Here is a 16,423-nt window from a genome sequence, read left to right on the forward strand (position 1 = left end):
GATGATCGAACGAACAGGGGAATTGAAGAAAGCACCGAAAGAAAAGAAATTGAGGAAGGAGGGTGAAAGAAAGAGATGATAGTGCGCAAATGGAGAATTGTGATCGATATTGAAACAAAACAAGCAGCAAAGTGTGTGTGAGAGACTGAATTAAAGAAGCGGTGGTTCTTCCCTTAATATATAGGCAAAAATGTGAACGTTAAAATGTATCTTTAAAGATTCATTCTTAAATTAAATCAGTGGAAATCTTTAATGTAAACCTAGATTGATCTTAAAATGTGTTAAGGTTTAATTGACGGTACAATATATCTTTGAAGATTCATTCTAAAATTAAAGCATAAATTGATTACAAATCAACAAAGATTGTAACCAAAAAAAAAAAAATCAAGAAAGATTAGATTTGTTTTTGGTACGAAGAAATAAAGTTCACGCGGGAAGTAAGAGGGAGAAATTTCAATATAACCGTTTGGTGGATTTCTGGATAAAGAAGCTTGAAAAAATGATTTGATCTGTGACAATAAGTTGTCCTGGTAGAAAAAACTGTTCAGGGCAAAATCCCCCATTCATTGTGTAATAGAATGCTTGAAACACACAGGTTAAGGATAAAAGCATTAAGAAAGTAAGGAAGTAAAACAAAAAATTATTAAGGATAAAAGCTTGAACACACACACATTGGTCAAAATTAAGTGTGTGTGTGAGAGAGTCAATTAAAGAAGCGGTGGCTCTTCCCTTAATATATAGGCAAAAAATGTTAACGTTAAAATGTATCTTTAAAGATTCATTTCTTAAATTAAAACAGTGGATACAGTAGACAATGGAAGAAATACAAAGAGAACAAGGAGAAAACATAGAAAACAGGGGAAGTTGCATAGCCAAGAGGAATTTGGACAGCGACTCAAAGATGTTCAGAAGAGTGATCAAAATGCCAGTCATAGCAGTAGAGATACCCACCCAGGCGCACCAAATAATCTTTAAGCGAAGTGCCAAAAACCAATTTTTTACTATTCAATTTTTTTTTTAATGTTTTACCAAAATTAAGTGAGGGCACTTGCCTTCATACTATATAACTTGCATTCGTCCCTGCTCAGAGCCCTCCTCAATCGAAATGACCAAGACCCACTTTCCCATATCCAATATCAATCTATTTTTCTGCGTAGAAAGGTGGAAGAGTTTGCGGAAGCTAATACTAAGGGGTACACACTTTCACACCATGAATCTTTCCAATCTAAAAATCTAATGGCGAACCAAATCAGATGGAAGAATGAGAAGCAGAATCTTATTCAAAGTAGCCAAACTCTTAAACTCGTGGAAGCATAATTCAACCTTATTTCTAAACCTTGAAGGAATAACAAAGGAGTAAGAAAAAAAAATTATAAGCTGTTTTCATGTTGTAAATTTACAAAGCACTACACTCAATCGATAATATGTGTTTGGTTTCATGTTGGGGTTTGTAAAATCAATTCTCATATTTGGGATGCGATAATATGTTCCAATTTTTTAGTCACTTTTGTGATCAATTTTAAGCGAGGAAAAGAAATAAATAAAAAAGAAAAAGATACGCCAGATTTTTAACGTGGAAAACCCTCTCACAATTCTCACAATGAAAAATAAATATGAGAATTGTGAGAGGTAAAAACCACGGGACCTAGTCCAGAAAAAAAATATCCACTATAAAAATCATAAGTACAAATAGTATTCTCAAACAACAACAAAAAAAAAATGCTAGCTTGGGCGTCTTCAGGGAATTCCTCAGCCAGCATTGCTTTTCTACTGAAACTTGAGATCATCAGGGATTTTCTGTTATTAAAAAAGTAAGGGAGTTAGAAAGAATAAAAGCATAATGAATCTATTAATTGAAGTTCATAAAAGAAATGGTTAATTACAAGTGTGCGGAAATAGGATAAAGGAAAAAGTTGAGTAAAAAGAAAATTATAAAAAGGTTATCAATGAACCTGTCCAGCATCTCCACAGAGAAAATAGGTTGTTTCAGCTACTTTTGCACAGCAACTGGACCCTTTGTAACATTATTATGGAACTAGCTCACCCAACATCCATAGCGTCCAGTGTTCTGAAAAACAACACAAGAATTATGAGAAATGTTCAGTATCTAAACAAAATCCAAACTAAACATTAATGAAACTTAAAAACGAAAAAAATATTTAAAACTTAACACCCTAAACCCCCACTACCCCAACATGGCGAGCAAACAAAAATACAAAGACAAAAAATCCCACCGACATTCCCGGCCATGAAATTAGGAAATGCACCCATAAACAAACCTCCATAGTAAAGGCTAAAAGATAGAAAACTCAAATTAAATGTTAGGTGCAAAGCTAAATTAGGAGTGTGCTCAAGCAAGAAAAACAAAGCAAACCCAGGGACACACACAAATGGAAAACCTTTATACATCTAAGCAACTTTTGTTTCATTGAATTTCTTCACTGCCAAAGAAGGAACACAAATTCTACATGGGGTCCCGGGATGTGGTGATGGTAATTGCCTCCCCACTTTTTCAACCGTTGAGTTTCTTAGACGTACTCATGCCTCACTGGCAGCGGAGTAGAGCCCTTTTTTTGTCACGTCTTTTATAAGTAATTTAAATAACACCATTGATGGGTCAACACTTATTAATGTTAGGGATTTCTTTTGCCTCACTCATGTCCTTCGACATTTTTATTATTTTTGACAATCAGTCGGCAGCGGGAACAAACACACAATCCTCTGACAGAAGTAGCCTGTCCATACCGACTGAGCACTCACCTTAGCAGCGGGATCGAACACACACTCATTTGATAGAAGTGGCCCGTCCTTACCAAGGTGAGGCAAGCAACATAGTGAAGCTTATGGCTTATGCATGCCCTTCAGATATTTTTATGAAGCTCAATTTGTCTAAGACCGAGGAGTTACATCAGAGCACCCTTTTAAGTTATTATGTGTCAACTATCACATCTTTGATGAATATTCAAATACCGTTTAGACGTTTATTAATTCATGTAGTAGAATTTAGTGCTCAATCAAGGCAAATAACGAAATGCAACTACTAGAATATTGCTAAGTAAATATAAAAGCAACACATTTGATACAGCCCCACAAGAGTACTGCTTTCCATATTGACAAGAGACACACTGACATATTTAACAACGCACCCAACACTTAAAAAACAGTTTTCACTAATAACCAAAACTAAAAAGGTTTAAAACTAGTACATATTCACATTCATTTCATAGGCATGCAAAAACTCTCTACTAATCACTCTTTCTTTGACTGACTCTACTAATACAGGCAAAATAAAATAAGACCAAAATTCAAAAAAAAAAAGAAACACAAAACATGCAGCCAAAGCATTAAAACACACAACAACAGAACACAACACATGCAATTAAACCATTAAAAGTGAAGAAAAAAAAACCAGCAAAGGTAAAGAAAACTCCCCTATCATCAGCAGAGTAGGAGGACCAGCCTCAGAACATGGAGAAGGATGAAAAGGATGAAAACATGGACTCCAAAAATGATATAGTTGGGGTGGAGGTCGCCTTTTTCCTATAAAATATTATAAAAAAAGAGTTAAAAGCATTAATTGTGTAATTGAGTGCTTGAAGCCCACACAGGTTAAGGATAAAAGCATCAACAAAGTAAGGAAGTAGACCAGAAAATTATTAAGGATAAAAGCATGAACACACACATTGGTCAAAATTACGATAAATATCAAGAGAACATACAATTAACTTTGTCCTTCCTTTGATACGGAGTTCCCTTCGCATCAGCCAAGAGAATTGAAGAAAGGGCATCTGGAGGCTTGGAAAAAATCATTAAGCCACTCTTACTATTTGCAGCCGCCTTAGCTAGAAAGTCCGCACATTGATTGCTTTCTCGATGAATATGGGAAATTGATATAGTCCAGTCTCTGCCAAAGAATTCTCTGATGCGAAAAATAATCCTAGCACATTTATGAGATTCAGGTACGGGGTTTACGATCATTGATAAAGCTTTGGCACAATCCGTTCTGCAGCTGACATCCTTAAAATTAAGCTCCCAAGCTATTCTTAAGCCATGTAATATGGCTAAGAGCTCAGCTTCTAGACTGCTAGCAAACTTGAAATGGTTTCTGAATCCTATTATCCAATTGCCTTTGTCATCCCTTATAACACCTCCAACGCCTGCTCTGCCAGGATTCCCATACGAACTCCCATCAATATCAAGAGCCACCTGATTCTCGGAGGGGCGTGGCCAACAAATTATCTGCAAATCGATTAAAAGAAAATTAACAACACCGAAATCGTTAAGTTTGAATAAAAAACGTTAACATCCAGTTAAGAAGAAAAAGAACAACATCTTGATCATTAAAAAAATTGAACAAAACAACGTTAATACACAGTTAAGAAGAAAAATAACAACATCTTGATCATTAAAAAAATTGAACAAAACAACGTTAACACCCAGTTAAGAAAAAAAAAGAACAAATCATTAAAGAAATTAATGAACTAACCATATTGTCAACTGTGTTGAAGAGAAAGAGATGATAGCGCGCAAATGGAGAATTGTGATCGATATTGAAACAAAATAAGCAGCTAAGTGTGTGAGAGACTGAATTAAAGAAGCGGTGGCTCTTCCCTTAATATATAGGCAAAAATGTTAACGTTAAAATGTATATCTTTAAAGATTCATTCTTAAATTAAATCAGTGGAAATCTTTAATGTAAATCTAGATTGATCTTAAAATGGGTTAGGATTTAATTGACGGTACAATATCTTTGAAGATTCATTCTAAAATTAAAACAGTTGTAATCATTAATTAAGTTTTTTTTTGAAAGACATTAAATAAGTTAAGATTGGAATGAGTTGTAAACATAAATTGATTACAAATCAAGAAGATTAGATTTGTCTTTGGTACGAAGAAAAAACAAGAGGGAGAGATTTCAATTTAATCCTGAAATTCGGTGTACAATATAACAGTTTGGTGGATTTCTGGCTTCTATTTTGTATCCGATATTCCGATCAGAATATCACACATGGAATAAAACGAACAGATAAAATCATGGTTCTATAATGCAAACTGCAATAAAAACTTGTTGCTGCAATACCACATGCTCAGCTTTATTTGGATGAAAAAGCTTGAAAAAAATGATTTGATCTGTGACCATAAGTATTTCTGGTAGAAAAAACTCTTAAGTGCAAAATCCCCCATTAGTTTAGGAATTGAATGCTTGAAACACACACAGGTTAAGAGGATAAGAACATCAACAAAGTAAGGAAGTATAATAGAAAATTCTTAAGGATAAAAGCATGAACACACACATTGGTCAAAATTATGATAAATATCAAGAGAACATACCCATGTATCTAATCCCTTGAACGTTTCAGGTGAAGATATAGTTTCAATGTCACATTGACTCTTGTGGTCCATAGCCATGACCTATTGGGGCAACTGAACTGTGAATTCCCATATGCATCAATAAGGCTTATGCTGATATTCGAGATGAGAAAGGTGAAATTTTACTTAACAAATAAGCTGAGTATAGACAAGCATAGTAAGAAATTAAATAAAAAGCCCACTGAAAAGTGTCGCATGAAAAATGAAAAGACTGTGATAAGAAGAAAGTCTCTGAGAAAAATTAAATTTCGACCATCCTAACTACTTTTCTTGATAAAGCAGAAAGCACTTTTCTAACAGCTTGTTTGAGCACTAGAGCTGTGCATAAGTGTCTCGAGTTTCATCACGCGACCATTTTCAAACAAAACACAGTTGTGCTAGTTCAGAAGCAATAGAACAGTGCTAAACTTTTCTTCTGTTCTTCTTAAACAGGCTTGGTTACTTGAGAAATTTTCTTACATGTAATCTTTCTTTTAACTTCCATTCCTGTGGTTGTTTAAACAGGCTTGTTTTAACCATTATTAGTCAATATGACTTGATAAACTGAAAATGATTAACAACAAGGGCCTATCTAAGTTTGACACGGTTAAATAAGCTCATCCAAAGTGGACCAAAAGTGTTTAAGATTCGTGAGATCAGAATTATAGAAATTTTGGTCGACCTAGCAAAAATGAGGTTATAACCTCAGGGGCTAAATTAGACAATCCCTTAACAACTATGTAAACTATAATAAAGAAGAATTCAAAGGATACAATCTGACCTCGATTTCAACATAGTGCAGTTTACACTCATTAGTGTCCATTAGTGGCAGTTTTGGTTTGCGCTGCAACTGCATCCACTGTCGATCATAAGCACATGGAATTTCAGCACCGGAACACATTTAAGATAGAAGCTGATAAAATATTTTCAATACATCTAGGTTGTGGTTCATCAATTGTCGATCATAAGCAAAACTGACAGGATAGTTGCTGCCATTAAGTCAACTTGAAAATTGACATGATCATATAACAAAAAGAATCGCATATTATCAGATAAGTGGACATCAAAAGTAGTGTACAAGAGGAAGCTAATTTTGATGGAATGAAAACAATATCAAGTTAAAATCTCACAATAGTAGTAGCTAAGTCTGTATCACAGCTAGATGGAAAACATTTGGAGAAACATATAGAGCATGAAGGGATGCGAAATAATCTGCATAAGGCATGAATAGTAACATAACAGCCATTCTTGCAAATGAACTATCTTAGTGAGATATAAAAGATTCTTTTTGCCACCCGATTTTAGTTTTAGCTACATTCACTTGCGCATTTGAAACCATCCATCACAGAGATTAAACTAGCAAGTGAGTCTAATAAGTGGCTTACACAAATATAAGGGTATTGAGGCCCCCCTAAAAGTTCCTAAAGGATAGGGGTCCCTAAAAGCTAATATATGGAGCCTAAATTGCAATTAAACACACCAAACTTCATGGACCTTACCCTCAGTAACCAATACACAACAATTTTTAATACTTGAAGTAGGGCATAAAGCTAACCAAGATGCAAACAGTAAAGTGTTCTAGTGTATTTGTTTTTGTCCCAAGCATGAAGTAATATGAACAAGCATCACCTCTGTCATTCCTGCACACAATTAACTAAATCACATCATCAATATAAACTCAAACTAAGAATCAGAACATGCATAAGCTCAGGGAACTGTATGATTTAAACAGGCCTATTTCAAAACTTCTTCTTACTTTTGTAAATTTAGGAATTCAGACATCAATGAGTGAAATCATTTTTTGACCCTTCTAAAGCATCAGCAAAAAAAAAAGTAGAAGTTAAACTAGAATTCTTACTCTCAGTGGTAGTGTCCACTTTATATCAAAGGCAACTAACCTGATCATACGTCCCTGTCGATGTAACAGTAGGATCTGAAGAAACCAAAGCATGTTCATGATAGAACCTAATCTCAGTCAGGCCCAATCTCATATAGAACTAACTGGAAGGAGAAAAAATTATGATGAAGAATGAATTTGTTTACCTGAAGATTGAGGTGAAAACCAATTGGTTGTTTTCTGCATTGAAGTTAAAGTTGAAATCTGTGTAATGAAACACGGAATCGCGATGCAATCTAATCAAGCTTAAAAATGGCGGAATAATATCCAGTTATGCACCCAATTATATTGTATAGGTTAAAAATGGCGGTTAAATTCACTTTTTAAGAAAATAATAAATAAACAGACACGTCAGCTCCTAAAACGCCTTATATAAAAAAAATAATGGGGCTTCAGAACTCATTTTGAGTCTATCACACTTTTCAGGCCTTCATATATAAAGATAAATGAACGAAGAATTAGAATAGTATTGTGTTAACCCCTCTTTTCAACATCCATCATCATAAAGGGGTGAGAAGAGAAAAGAGAAAAAGTAGTGATATGATATATGATGCGATGCAGTTTATTGTTTATCTAAGTCGTCTTTGCCTTTCCCTATTGAGGTTTGGCTCGATTGTGCGCCTCCTTGCATTCAACCTTATTTTATTTCGGATTAAATTTTTGTTTCTAGTTAATTGAAATCCTATATTTACCATCCAAAAAAAATATGCAATGATTCAAATATAAATTTATTTTTTATTTAAAATTTATGGTTCAAGTAATTTATATAATAAATATTTAAAATTTTGACTCCTCCGCTTTGAACTACTCCCTCCGTTCCAAAATATAGGTTGTTTTAGGTTGTGCACATTGTTTAAGAGCTTATTAATTGATAATTTTTTTGATTAAAATACCCCTATTTAAAGTTGTGTTATATTAAGGAGAGAGAAATGTTATTATTGGTTAAGTGGATAGTGGGAGTTGTGATATGTGAAAATTGAAGGTGGTAATTAAGATATATAACATTAAATGAGGGTATTTAAGGAAGAAAGAGAGAAAAGGTGCATTGGTTTTGCAAAACAACTTATATTTTGGAATATAGTAAAAATTCTAAAACAACTTACATTTTGGAACGAGGGAGTATGAAACTCTTTTTAGACAATTGTGCTTGTTAAGAAAACATGTGATGAAATTAATTAATATATTACTTTTTAAAGCTTTAAACATTATTCACATTTACCTTTTGGCATGTTGCATAGTATAAAGTCTAATAGTACTAAACTTGATTATATTAGGTCTGATGGGATAAGACATGATAGAAATTTAATATTGCACAACATTTGATCATACATTATATAACTTATCATATCGTTTAAATTGATACAATCAGACATTTGGGGAGGTTAAAGTGTGGTGGTGGTGGTGGTGGTGGTGGTGGTCGGTTTTGATAGAGATTGCAGTCTTGGTAGCAGCGATGGAGGTGATAGTTGTGGCAGCAGTGGCAATAGTGGTGGTGGGTGGTGGCGATAGTGGTTTTTTTTTTTTTGAAAAGCCAGAATGAATTAATGGGGAGCACAAGGGGTGCTCCAACCCAATTACAAACCGGTAAAAACAATTAGACAATTTAACAATTACCCAACATTGCTAAAAAAATGTATTGGAGTATTGTAGGGTGATAATGGCGACAATGCTGGTGGTGAAGGATGATGGTGGCAACAATGGTGGCGAAGGGTAGTAGTGATGGTGGTTATGTGGCGGCAATGACGTGGATAACCCTATACACTACAATGTTAACATTAAAAAATTGATATACTCATAATCTATTGTATTGTATAAGCATATATTATCATGTTTAATACGATATATCAAAACTTTGGTGAAGGCTATGGTATCACCCATAAAAATGGGGACACGGTGTCCCCCAAAATTTTTGATATGGGATTACAAATATACCCCTTGAGCATTTTGCAAGTTTTTTTTGTCTTCTTCCTCTGTAATATCTTCTTTCTTTCCTTTCTCCCTTCATCAAATTCTTCATCTTCATCTATAACCAATTCACCAGTAATTCCTTAGAATACATAACTTCAGGTAAATAAAAAGAAAATATTAATAAAACAGAAAATGAATTGGTTATGAACTGGGAAGCAACTTTGCTGCAACTAGAACCCAGAACCACAATACAACTTTTTTTTATCTATGGAAGGAAAAAAAATTACATCAAGCATGAAAATTAGGTATTTATGAACAAAAAAAAAAAGTAGCGAAATTGATTGTTGTATTTGAGATATGATCATATGTTCATCTCACAAGAGGAATTTTACAACTACAAGCCACAATTTTAGCACCATCTTCAACCCTTATGGAATCCTTCTCGAATAGAAACCCAGAAAAAATCAAAGGGAACAAGCTTGTGCACAAAGGAAATCAAATCAAATTCCAGATCTGTGAACCTTCCCTCAACCCACAGAAGTTCTAGATCTGGATCTGAACCATTAAAAACGCATAGATCGTTCTCAGCTTGTGCACAGAGGAAAAAAACTTTGATGTTTGGGTTGTTGAAGGTGGAAGCTTGGTGGAGAGGATGAGATGACGAAGAATAGATCTGTGAACCATACCCTATCCTCCTCCACAAGCCATCATTCCCGATCTCTGTCCAGCAATCACCGTCCAGTGTCAGCAAGGGCATCAGAGGTGATGCCTTCTCGGTGTGAAGCTCCATAGCCATGGGAGGAGAAGGTTTCACGGTGGTGTGTGGACGTGACTGTGAGAGTTTGTGGTGGTGGCTCCGTTTCGGTGTGGGTTGCGGTGGGGTGGCCCCATGAAGAAGCTCCACATTCTGTGTTCCCATGCTTGGTTTCAATTTTTTCTTTTTTGAGGAGGACCAAGCATGGCGGAGCCGCAGAGGTGATTGTGGGCATTGGGAGGAAGAAGGAATTTTTTTTTTTGAATTGAAGAAAATTAGGGTTTGAAAAGGGTATTTTAGTTAATTTGTTAGTTCAATCTCAACCGTTCAATTTTTTAAATATTATATCTATGATCTAAAATTTGTATACATACCATGTCACCCTTTTTATGAAAGTTTTTTTATTGGGGACATGGGTGACACCATAGATTTCACCCAAAACTTTAATGTAACAGAGTATATTTTTTGCTTAAAAAAAGGGTTAAGCGTCATATTGGTCCCTGTCTTTGTGTCGCCATCTGAACTAGGTCCCTCCCCGAAAAATTTATTGATCTGGGTCCTCGTTTCTGAAATGTTTTTGGGGCAGATCATCGCCGGAGGGCGGAGCTTCGACGAGTGCATGTGTGGCATGCTGACTAGCTTTAATGAAGTGAGGTGGAATTAAAAAATAAATAAAAATTAAAAAATAAATTACACCTCAGGTTTTTAAACATAATTAACATAATCCTAATTAAACCCTAACTTGATTAACCAAAACTAATTTCCCCCCCAAACTTAACCCAATTCACCTCACTTAACCCAAATTCCCAATTCCCAAATCAATCTGAAGATTCACACCAAAGAACCCTAATTTTCCTTCTTCCTCTAACGTTCTTCATCGACTTCTCCGTCGCTGGCCGTGTTCGCCGGTTGTCTTCGCCGGTCGTTCTTGCCACTCGTTGAAGCGTCTACTACTGGTGCTTGTTCGAAGTAAGTTTCGTTATTCCTCTACTCTTCAATCTCTTTTTGTTTTGATCTTGTTCTGTCCTTATTCTTCGATAGTGTTCTTCGATAGTTGTTTGGGGTTTTGGTTTTGAGTTTGGGTTTGGATTTGAGTTTTGGGTTTGGGTTTGGGTTTTGGGTATCGTGGTTGCTATATTTGCAGGGTTATGTGGTTGCTAAATTTGGGTTTCATGGTTTCTATATTAGCATGCTAAATTTGGGTGTTTATGTGGTGGATAAATTTGGTATTTCGCAGGATGGTGTTTACTTTGATTGTGCGACATGGTGGTTGGTTTGGAAGTGCTCCTTACTGGCATTACTTTGGTGGTGGCAAAACTAAGTTCCATGATCTTGACGAGGCTAATTGGTCGTTCTCTAAGACTGTGGAAATTGTCAAAGGACTTGGCTACAAGGAGTTCGATTTACTGTGGTTTACTGCTGAGGATGCTGCCAGACATGTTTTCAGGAATTACAAAACAGATATGGATGCTGTGGAGTTGGCTAAGTATGTAGCTGGAAATGATTGGGGTGAAGTTTACATATTTGTGGACAATCTATCCTCAGACCTCCCCCCTGTGCATGCACCAAAGTCCTTATCTGAAGACCCTCCCACTCTACATACTGCAGTAAAGGAAAAGAAGATAGATGTTATGAAGAAAGTTAAACTGGAGAAACTGAAGGTGAGAAAGTCACATCGGTTGCAAGCAATGGTGAGACATGCAAAAACTCAGGGCCCTCCTGAAGTTGTAGTTTTATCTAATGATGTCCAATTTGATAATGAAATTGAAATGCTGGAAAAAGAAGATGACTGGTTGGAAGCTGATCTCCCTGAAACTACTGAATATGTTCTCCCTGAGCCAACTATTCTCCCTGAATCTGTTGTGGTGCCTGAAGTTGTTACTCCTGATGTTGTGGTGCATGAAGTTGTTACTCCTGATGTTCTGGTGCATGAAGTTGTTACCCCTGATGTTGTGGTGCCTGAAATTGTTGTTCCTGAAGTAGTAGATGGGGTGAATGGTGAATTGGCTGCTGATGGTAACCAGGAAGACCAAAATGAGGACTCTGATGTTTCTGTAGAAGTTGATAGGCTCTATGACAGTGATGAAGAAAGGGTTTTAGAAAATGGGGAGGTTACAAACCCAGGATTTGTTGAGGCTGAGACCCTACTGAATGAGCACATTGCCCAAATGCTTCAACAAACTGGTGGTAATGGGGATATTGGTGATGAGGGAAATGTTTCAGATTTAGATGGAGGCTATGTGAGTGAGGACCTTGAGAGTGTCCCCACTGATAGTGATCATGAAGACATTCCTAGGAGAAGGTTTGAAAGATTCAGAAAGGATGACATGGGCCCGTATTTCAAATTCAGACTGGGTATGGACTTCATATCACTTACACAATTCAAAGATGCCCTCACTGACTACTCTGTGAACAATAACAGAGAATTTAAATTCCTGAAGAATGACAGTAAGAGATGTAGGGTGGGATGCAGGAGTGATGGCAGTCCATTTCTGATGTTATGCAGCCAGGTTGGAAACAAACAGACTTATAGAATCAAAACTCTGAAGGGAGAGCACACATGTGCTAGGGTTTTTGATAATAAGTCTGCTAGTGTTAGATGGGTGAAGAAACAATTGTTGAACAAAACTAGGACTGTAAACAAAATTAGCACAAATGAGATTGTTGATGACTTCAGGGTAAATCTTGGGACTGGAATTACTAGATACAGAGCTTGGAAAGGTAAGCAGTTGGCAACTGAGGAGGTTGATGGAGCTACTGAGATGCAGTATACTTTGCTATGGAGATTCAGCAATGAGTTGAGAAGAAGGGATGCAGGTAACACATGCAAGATGAACTTTGTAACACCAAGAGATAGCTTGCATCCTAGGTTTAGTAGATTTTATATGTGCTTGGATGGGTGTAAGAGAGGGTTTCTAAGGGGATGTAGGCCATTCATTGGCTTGGATGGATGTCATCTGAAAACTAAACATGGAGGGATCCTTTTGTCAGCTGTTGCTCGTGATGCAAATGAGGAATACTTCTCTCTTGCATTTGCTGTGGTTGAATCTGAAAACAAGGACAGTTGGAGGTGGTTTATGGAGTTGTTGATGAGCGACATTGACCCTACAAGGTAAAGAAAATGGGTCTTTATCTCAGACCAACAAAAGGTAAATGTATATATTCTCATGTTCTTTCTCTTACAATTAAAACATAGCTTTAATGATGATAATCTAATTGACTGTCTTGTGTTATGTCATCATGGCAGGGTTTGATGGAAGTCTTCAAAGAAGAGTTGCTGCAAGGTTCTGATCACAGGCTGTGTGTGAGGCATTTGTATGCAAATTTAAAGACCAAGTTTGGTGGTGGAGTTCTTTTAAGGGACTTAATGATGGCAGCAGCAAAAGCTACATATGAAGAAGCATGGAGGGAGAAAATGCAGCTCATTAAGGAGAAGAATATGCTTGCCTATGAATGGTTGATGGAGAAACCAACATCTTCCTGGTGCAGGCATGCATTTAGCATTTATCCAAAGTGTGATGTCATAATGAACAATCTCTCAGAGTCTTTCAATGCAACTATTATTTTGGCCAGAGACAAACCTATTCTCACCATGATGGAGTGGATTAGGACATATGTAATGGGGAGGTTTCCAAAACAAATGGAGAAGATGAACAAGTGGACTGGTCAGATTATGCCCAAGCCACTCAAAAGAATTTCATTTGAGGTGGGAAAGAGCAAGAATTGGTTTCCTAAGCAAGTGGGAGAAATGAAGTTTGAAGTTCGCCATGCTTTTACTTTGGAGAGACATGTTGTAAACTTGAGGGATAGGACATGCTGTTGCAGGTTCTGGGAGATCAATGGCTTTCCTTGCAGGCATGCAGTATGTGGAATTAACTTCAAGGGCTATGATCCAAAGAGCTATGTTGATGACTGTTACAAGAGAGGTGCTTTCAGGGCTACTTATGAACATGAAATAACTGCCATACCTGGCCCTAACCAATGGGTTGTGACACCAAATGACCCTGAGTGCATTCTGCCACCACTGTTTAAAAGAGGTGCAGGGAGGCCCAAAAAATTGAGAAGGAGGGACCCATATGATGACCCTAATCCAAACAAATTGAAGAGAGGAGGTGCTTTTGTGAGGTGTAGCAGGTGCAACCAGTATAGACACAATAGGAAAGGCTGCAAGAACCCAGTTGAAGAAGACATAAATGAAGTAGAGATTGATGCACAGTTTGATGCAGCACTGGATCAATATATGGAGGCTGATACACAACAGGTCACTGTAGCAACTGCAACTCCAGTTGATGAAGTCCTGGATTTTGAAGTTGTTGATGGAACAGAGCAACCAACATCTGGACAGAATAAAGCAAAGATATTAACACTAAACCCTATTACATATTGTTAGTTTAAAATGTTGTAGTTGCAGCTTTTAATATGTTGCATCTTGTTTATTGAAACAGAAAAAAGGGGTTAGGAAATGCAGTTTGTGCAAACAATATGGTCACTATAGGACAAGCTGTAAGAAATACCCCAAGGAAACCCAAAATGAAACTTCTCTTCCTGGTGTTGTGATAAGGGAACCAATTACTGCTAGTGTTCATGTCCCTCAGAATACTGGAAAACAGGTATTTCCTTCACCTATGAAAACCATGAAGTTTAAGACTGCAAATTCTCAAATCTGTTATTTAATTTTCTCTTACATATCTTTCAGAAAGAAAAGGTACCTGAAATTCCCATATCTGTTGATGATACCTGCATTAAAAGAAAATACATAGATGCACTGATTGATGAGAATGGAGGTGCAAGCACTTCATGTTCTGTTGTTGAAAATCCTCAAGTTGGCAGCTCAGATCCAGTTCATGTGGCAGATGCAGGACATAACATGGAGATAATAGAGGAGCAAGCTGGAGAGCATATCCCAACACAGTGTAGTGTTGTGCTTGACAACACCCTTGGAGGTTCAAGTTGACTAATCATCGGATGAAGGGATAGCTTTAATGGAGTGGGAATCTTTTTTTTTTTCAAAAGCACCAAATGACAACATGGCCACTAGGGTCAATTTTTTTGTAATATTTAGGGAGTGGGGATTTGTGGACCACAGTACTATGCCCACTTGGTTTTGTTATTATAAGTGCTTTTATGTTGTTTTGTATGCTGTCTTACTATGGTCCAGTATGTTGTCTTACTATGGTCCAAACAACAAGTTGATGTTTAAGTCATCCTTATGTATTCATGTTGAAGTTATGTTGAAGTTTAACTTCATGGTTTAAGTTCATATTGATGTTTCAGTTCATGTTTAAGTCCTTATTCTATTTTTTCTTTCATGTTAAATGTGTATGGTAAAGGAAGCAGGAATGAGACATAAATGAGACACAACAACTATTCTTGCATTTCATTAACTTCAATTCATGCTACACCAACTCAAGATTCAAAGCAAAGCCACTACTTCAATTCAAGGCCAGAAATACAAACAACCTTCCAAACACTAACACAAACAAGTTGAACAATTCCCTAACACAAAACAACTACCCAAAACAGTATACAATTCAAACCCTTGAAAAATTTCAACCCTTAAAACTCTTGTAATACATAAACACCAGAACTGAGACTATCCAAGAAATCAGAGCAATCAAACGTGCAACATTCTTCTGAAATGTCTCACATTCAAGCTTCTTCTTCAACTTCTTCATCTTCTTCTTCAAATCAGGTTCAGGGACCACAGAGTTGGATGAATTGTCACTCTCAAATTGCTACACCAATTGTGCTTGTTAAGAAAACATGTGATGAAATTAATTAATATATTACTTTTTAAAGCTTTAAACATTATTCACATTTACCTTTTGGTATGTTGCATAGTATAAAGTCTAATAGTACTAAACCTGATTATATTAGGTCTGATGGGATAAGACATGATAGAAATTTAATATTGCACAACATTTGATCATACATTATATAACTTATCATATCGTTTAAATTGATACAATCAGACATTTGGGGAGGTTAAAGTGTGGTGGTGGTGGTCGGTTTTGGTAGAGATTGCAGTGTTGGTAGCAGCGATGGAGGTGATAGTTGTGGCAACAGTGGCAATAGTGGTGGTGGGTGGTGGCGATAGTGGTTTTTTTTTTTTTGAAAAGCCAGAATGAATTAATGGGGAGCACAAGGGGTGCTCCAACCCAATTACAAACCAGTAAAAATAATTAGACAATTTAACAATTACCCAACATTGCTAAAAAAATGTATTGGAGTATTGTAGGGCGATAATGGCGACAATGGTGGTGGTGAAGGACGATGGTGGCAACAATGGTGGCGAAGGGTAGTAGTGATGGTGGTTGTGTGGCGGCAATTACGTGGATAACCCTATACACTACAATGTTAACATTAAAAAATTGATATACTCATAATCTATTGTATTGTATAAACATATATTATCTTGTTTAATACGATGTATCAAAACGTTAATGTATCAGAGTATCTTTCTTGCTAAAAAATAATGTATTGGAGTATATTTTTTTCAAGAGCTACCTTTATGT

At 36.4% G+C, this 16,423-nt stretch overlaps 1 long non-coding RNA gene across 1 annotated transcript; it reads right to left on the reverse strand.

The window, feature by feature from the left end:
• Positions 1–8,701: 8,701 nt before the first annotated feature.
• LOC130711336 (uncharacterized) lies at positions 8,702–14,984 on the reverse strand. Its single transcript, XR_009010665.1, has 4 exons — positions 14,618–14,984; positions 14,423–14,531; positions 13,877–14,245; positions 8,702–9,269 (listed from the first exon to the last, which is right to left on the reverse strand). It is a non-coding gene; the product is annotated as an uncharacterized LOC130711336 (long non-coding RNA).
• Positions 14,985–16,423: the final 1,439 nt, after the last annotated feature.

Source organism: Lotus japonicus, chromosome 4, assembly GCF_012489685.1.
Source record: "Lotus japonicus ecotype B-129 chromosome 4, LjGifu_v1.2".
Classification (NCBI taxonomy): domain Eukaryota; kingdom Viridiplantae; phylum Streptophyta; class Magnoliopsida; order Fabales; family Fabaceae; genus Lotus; species Lotus japonicus.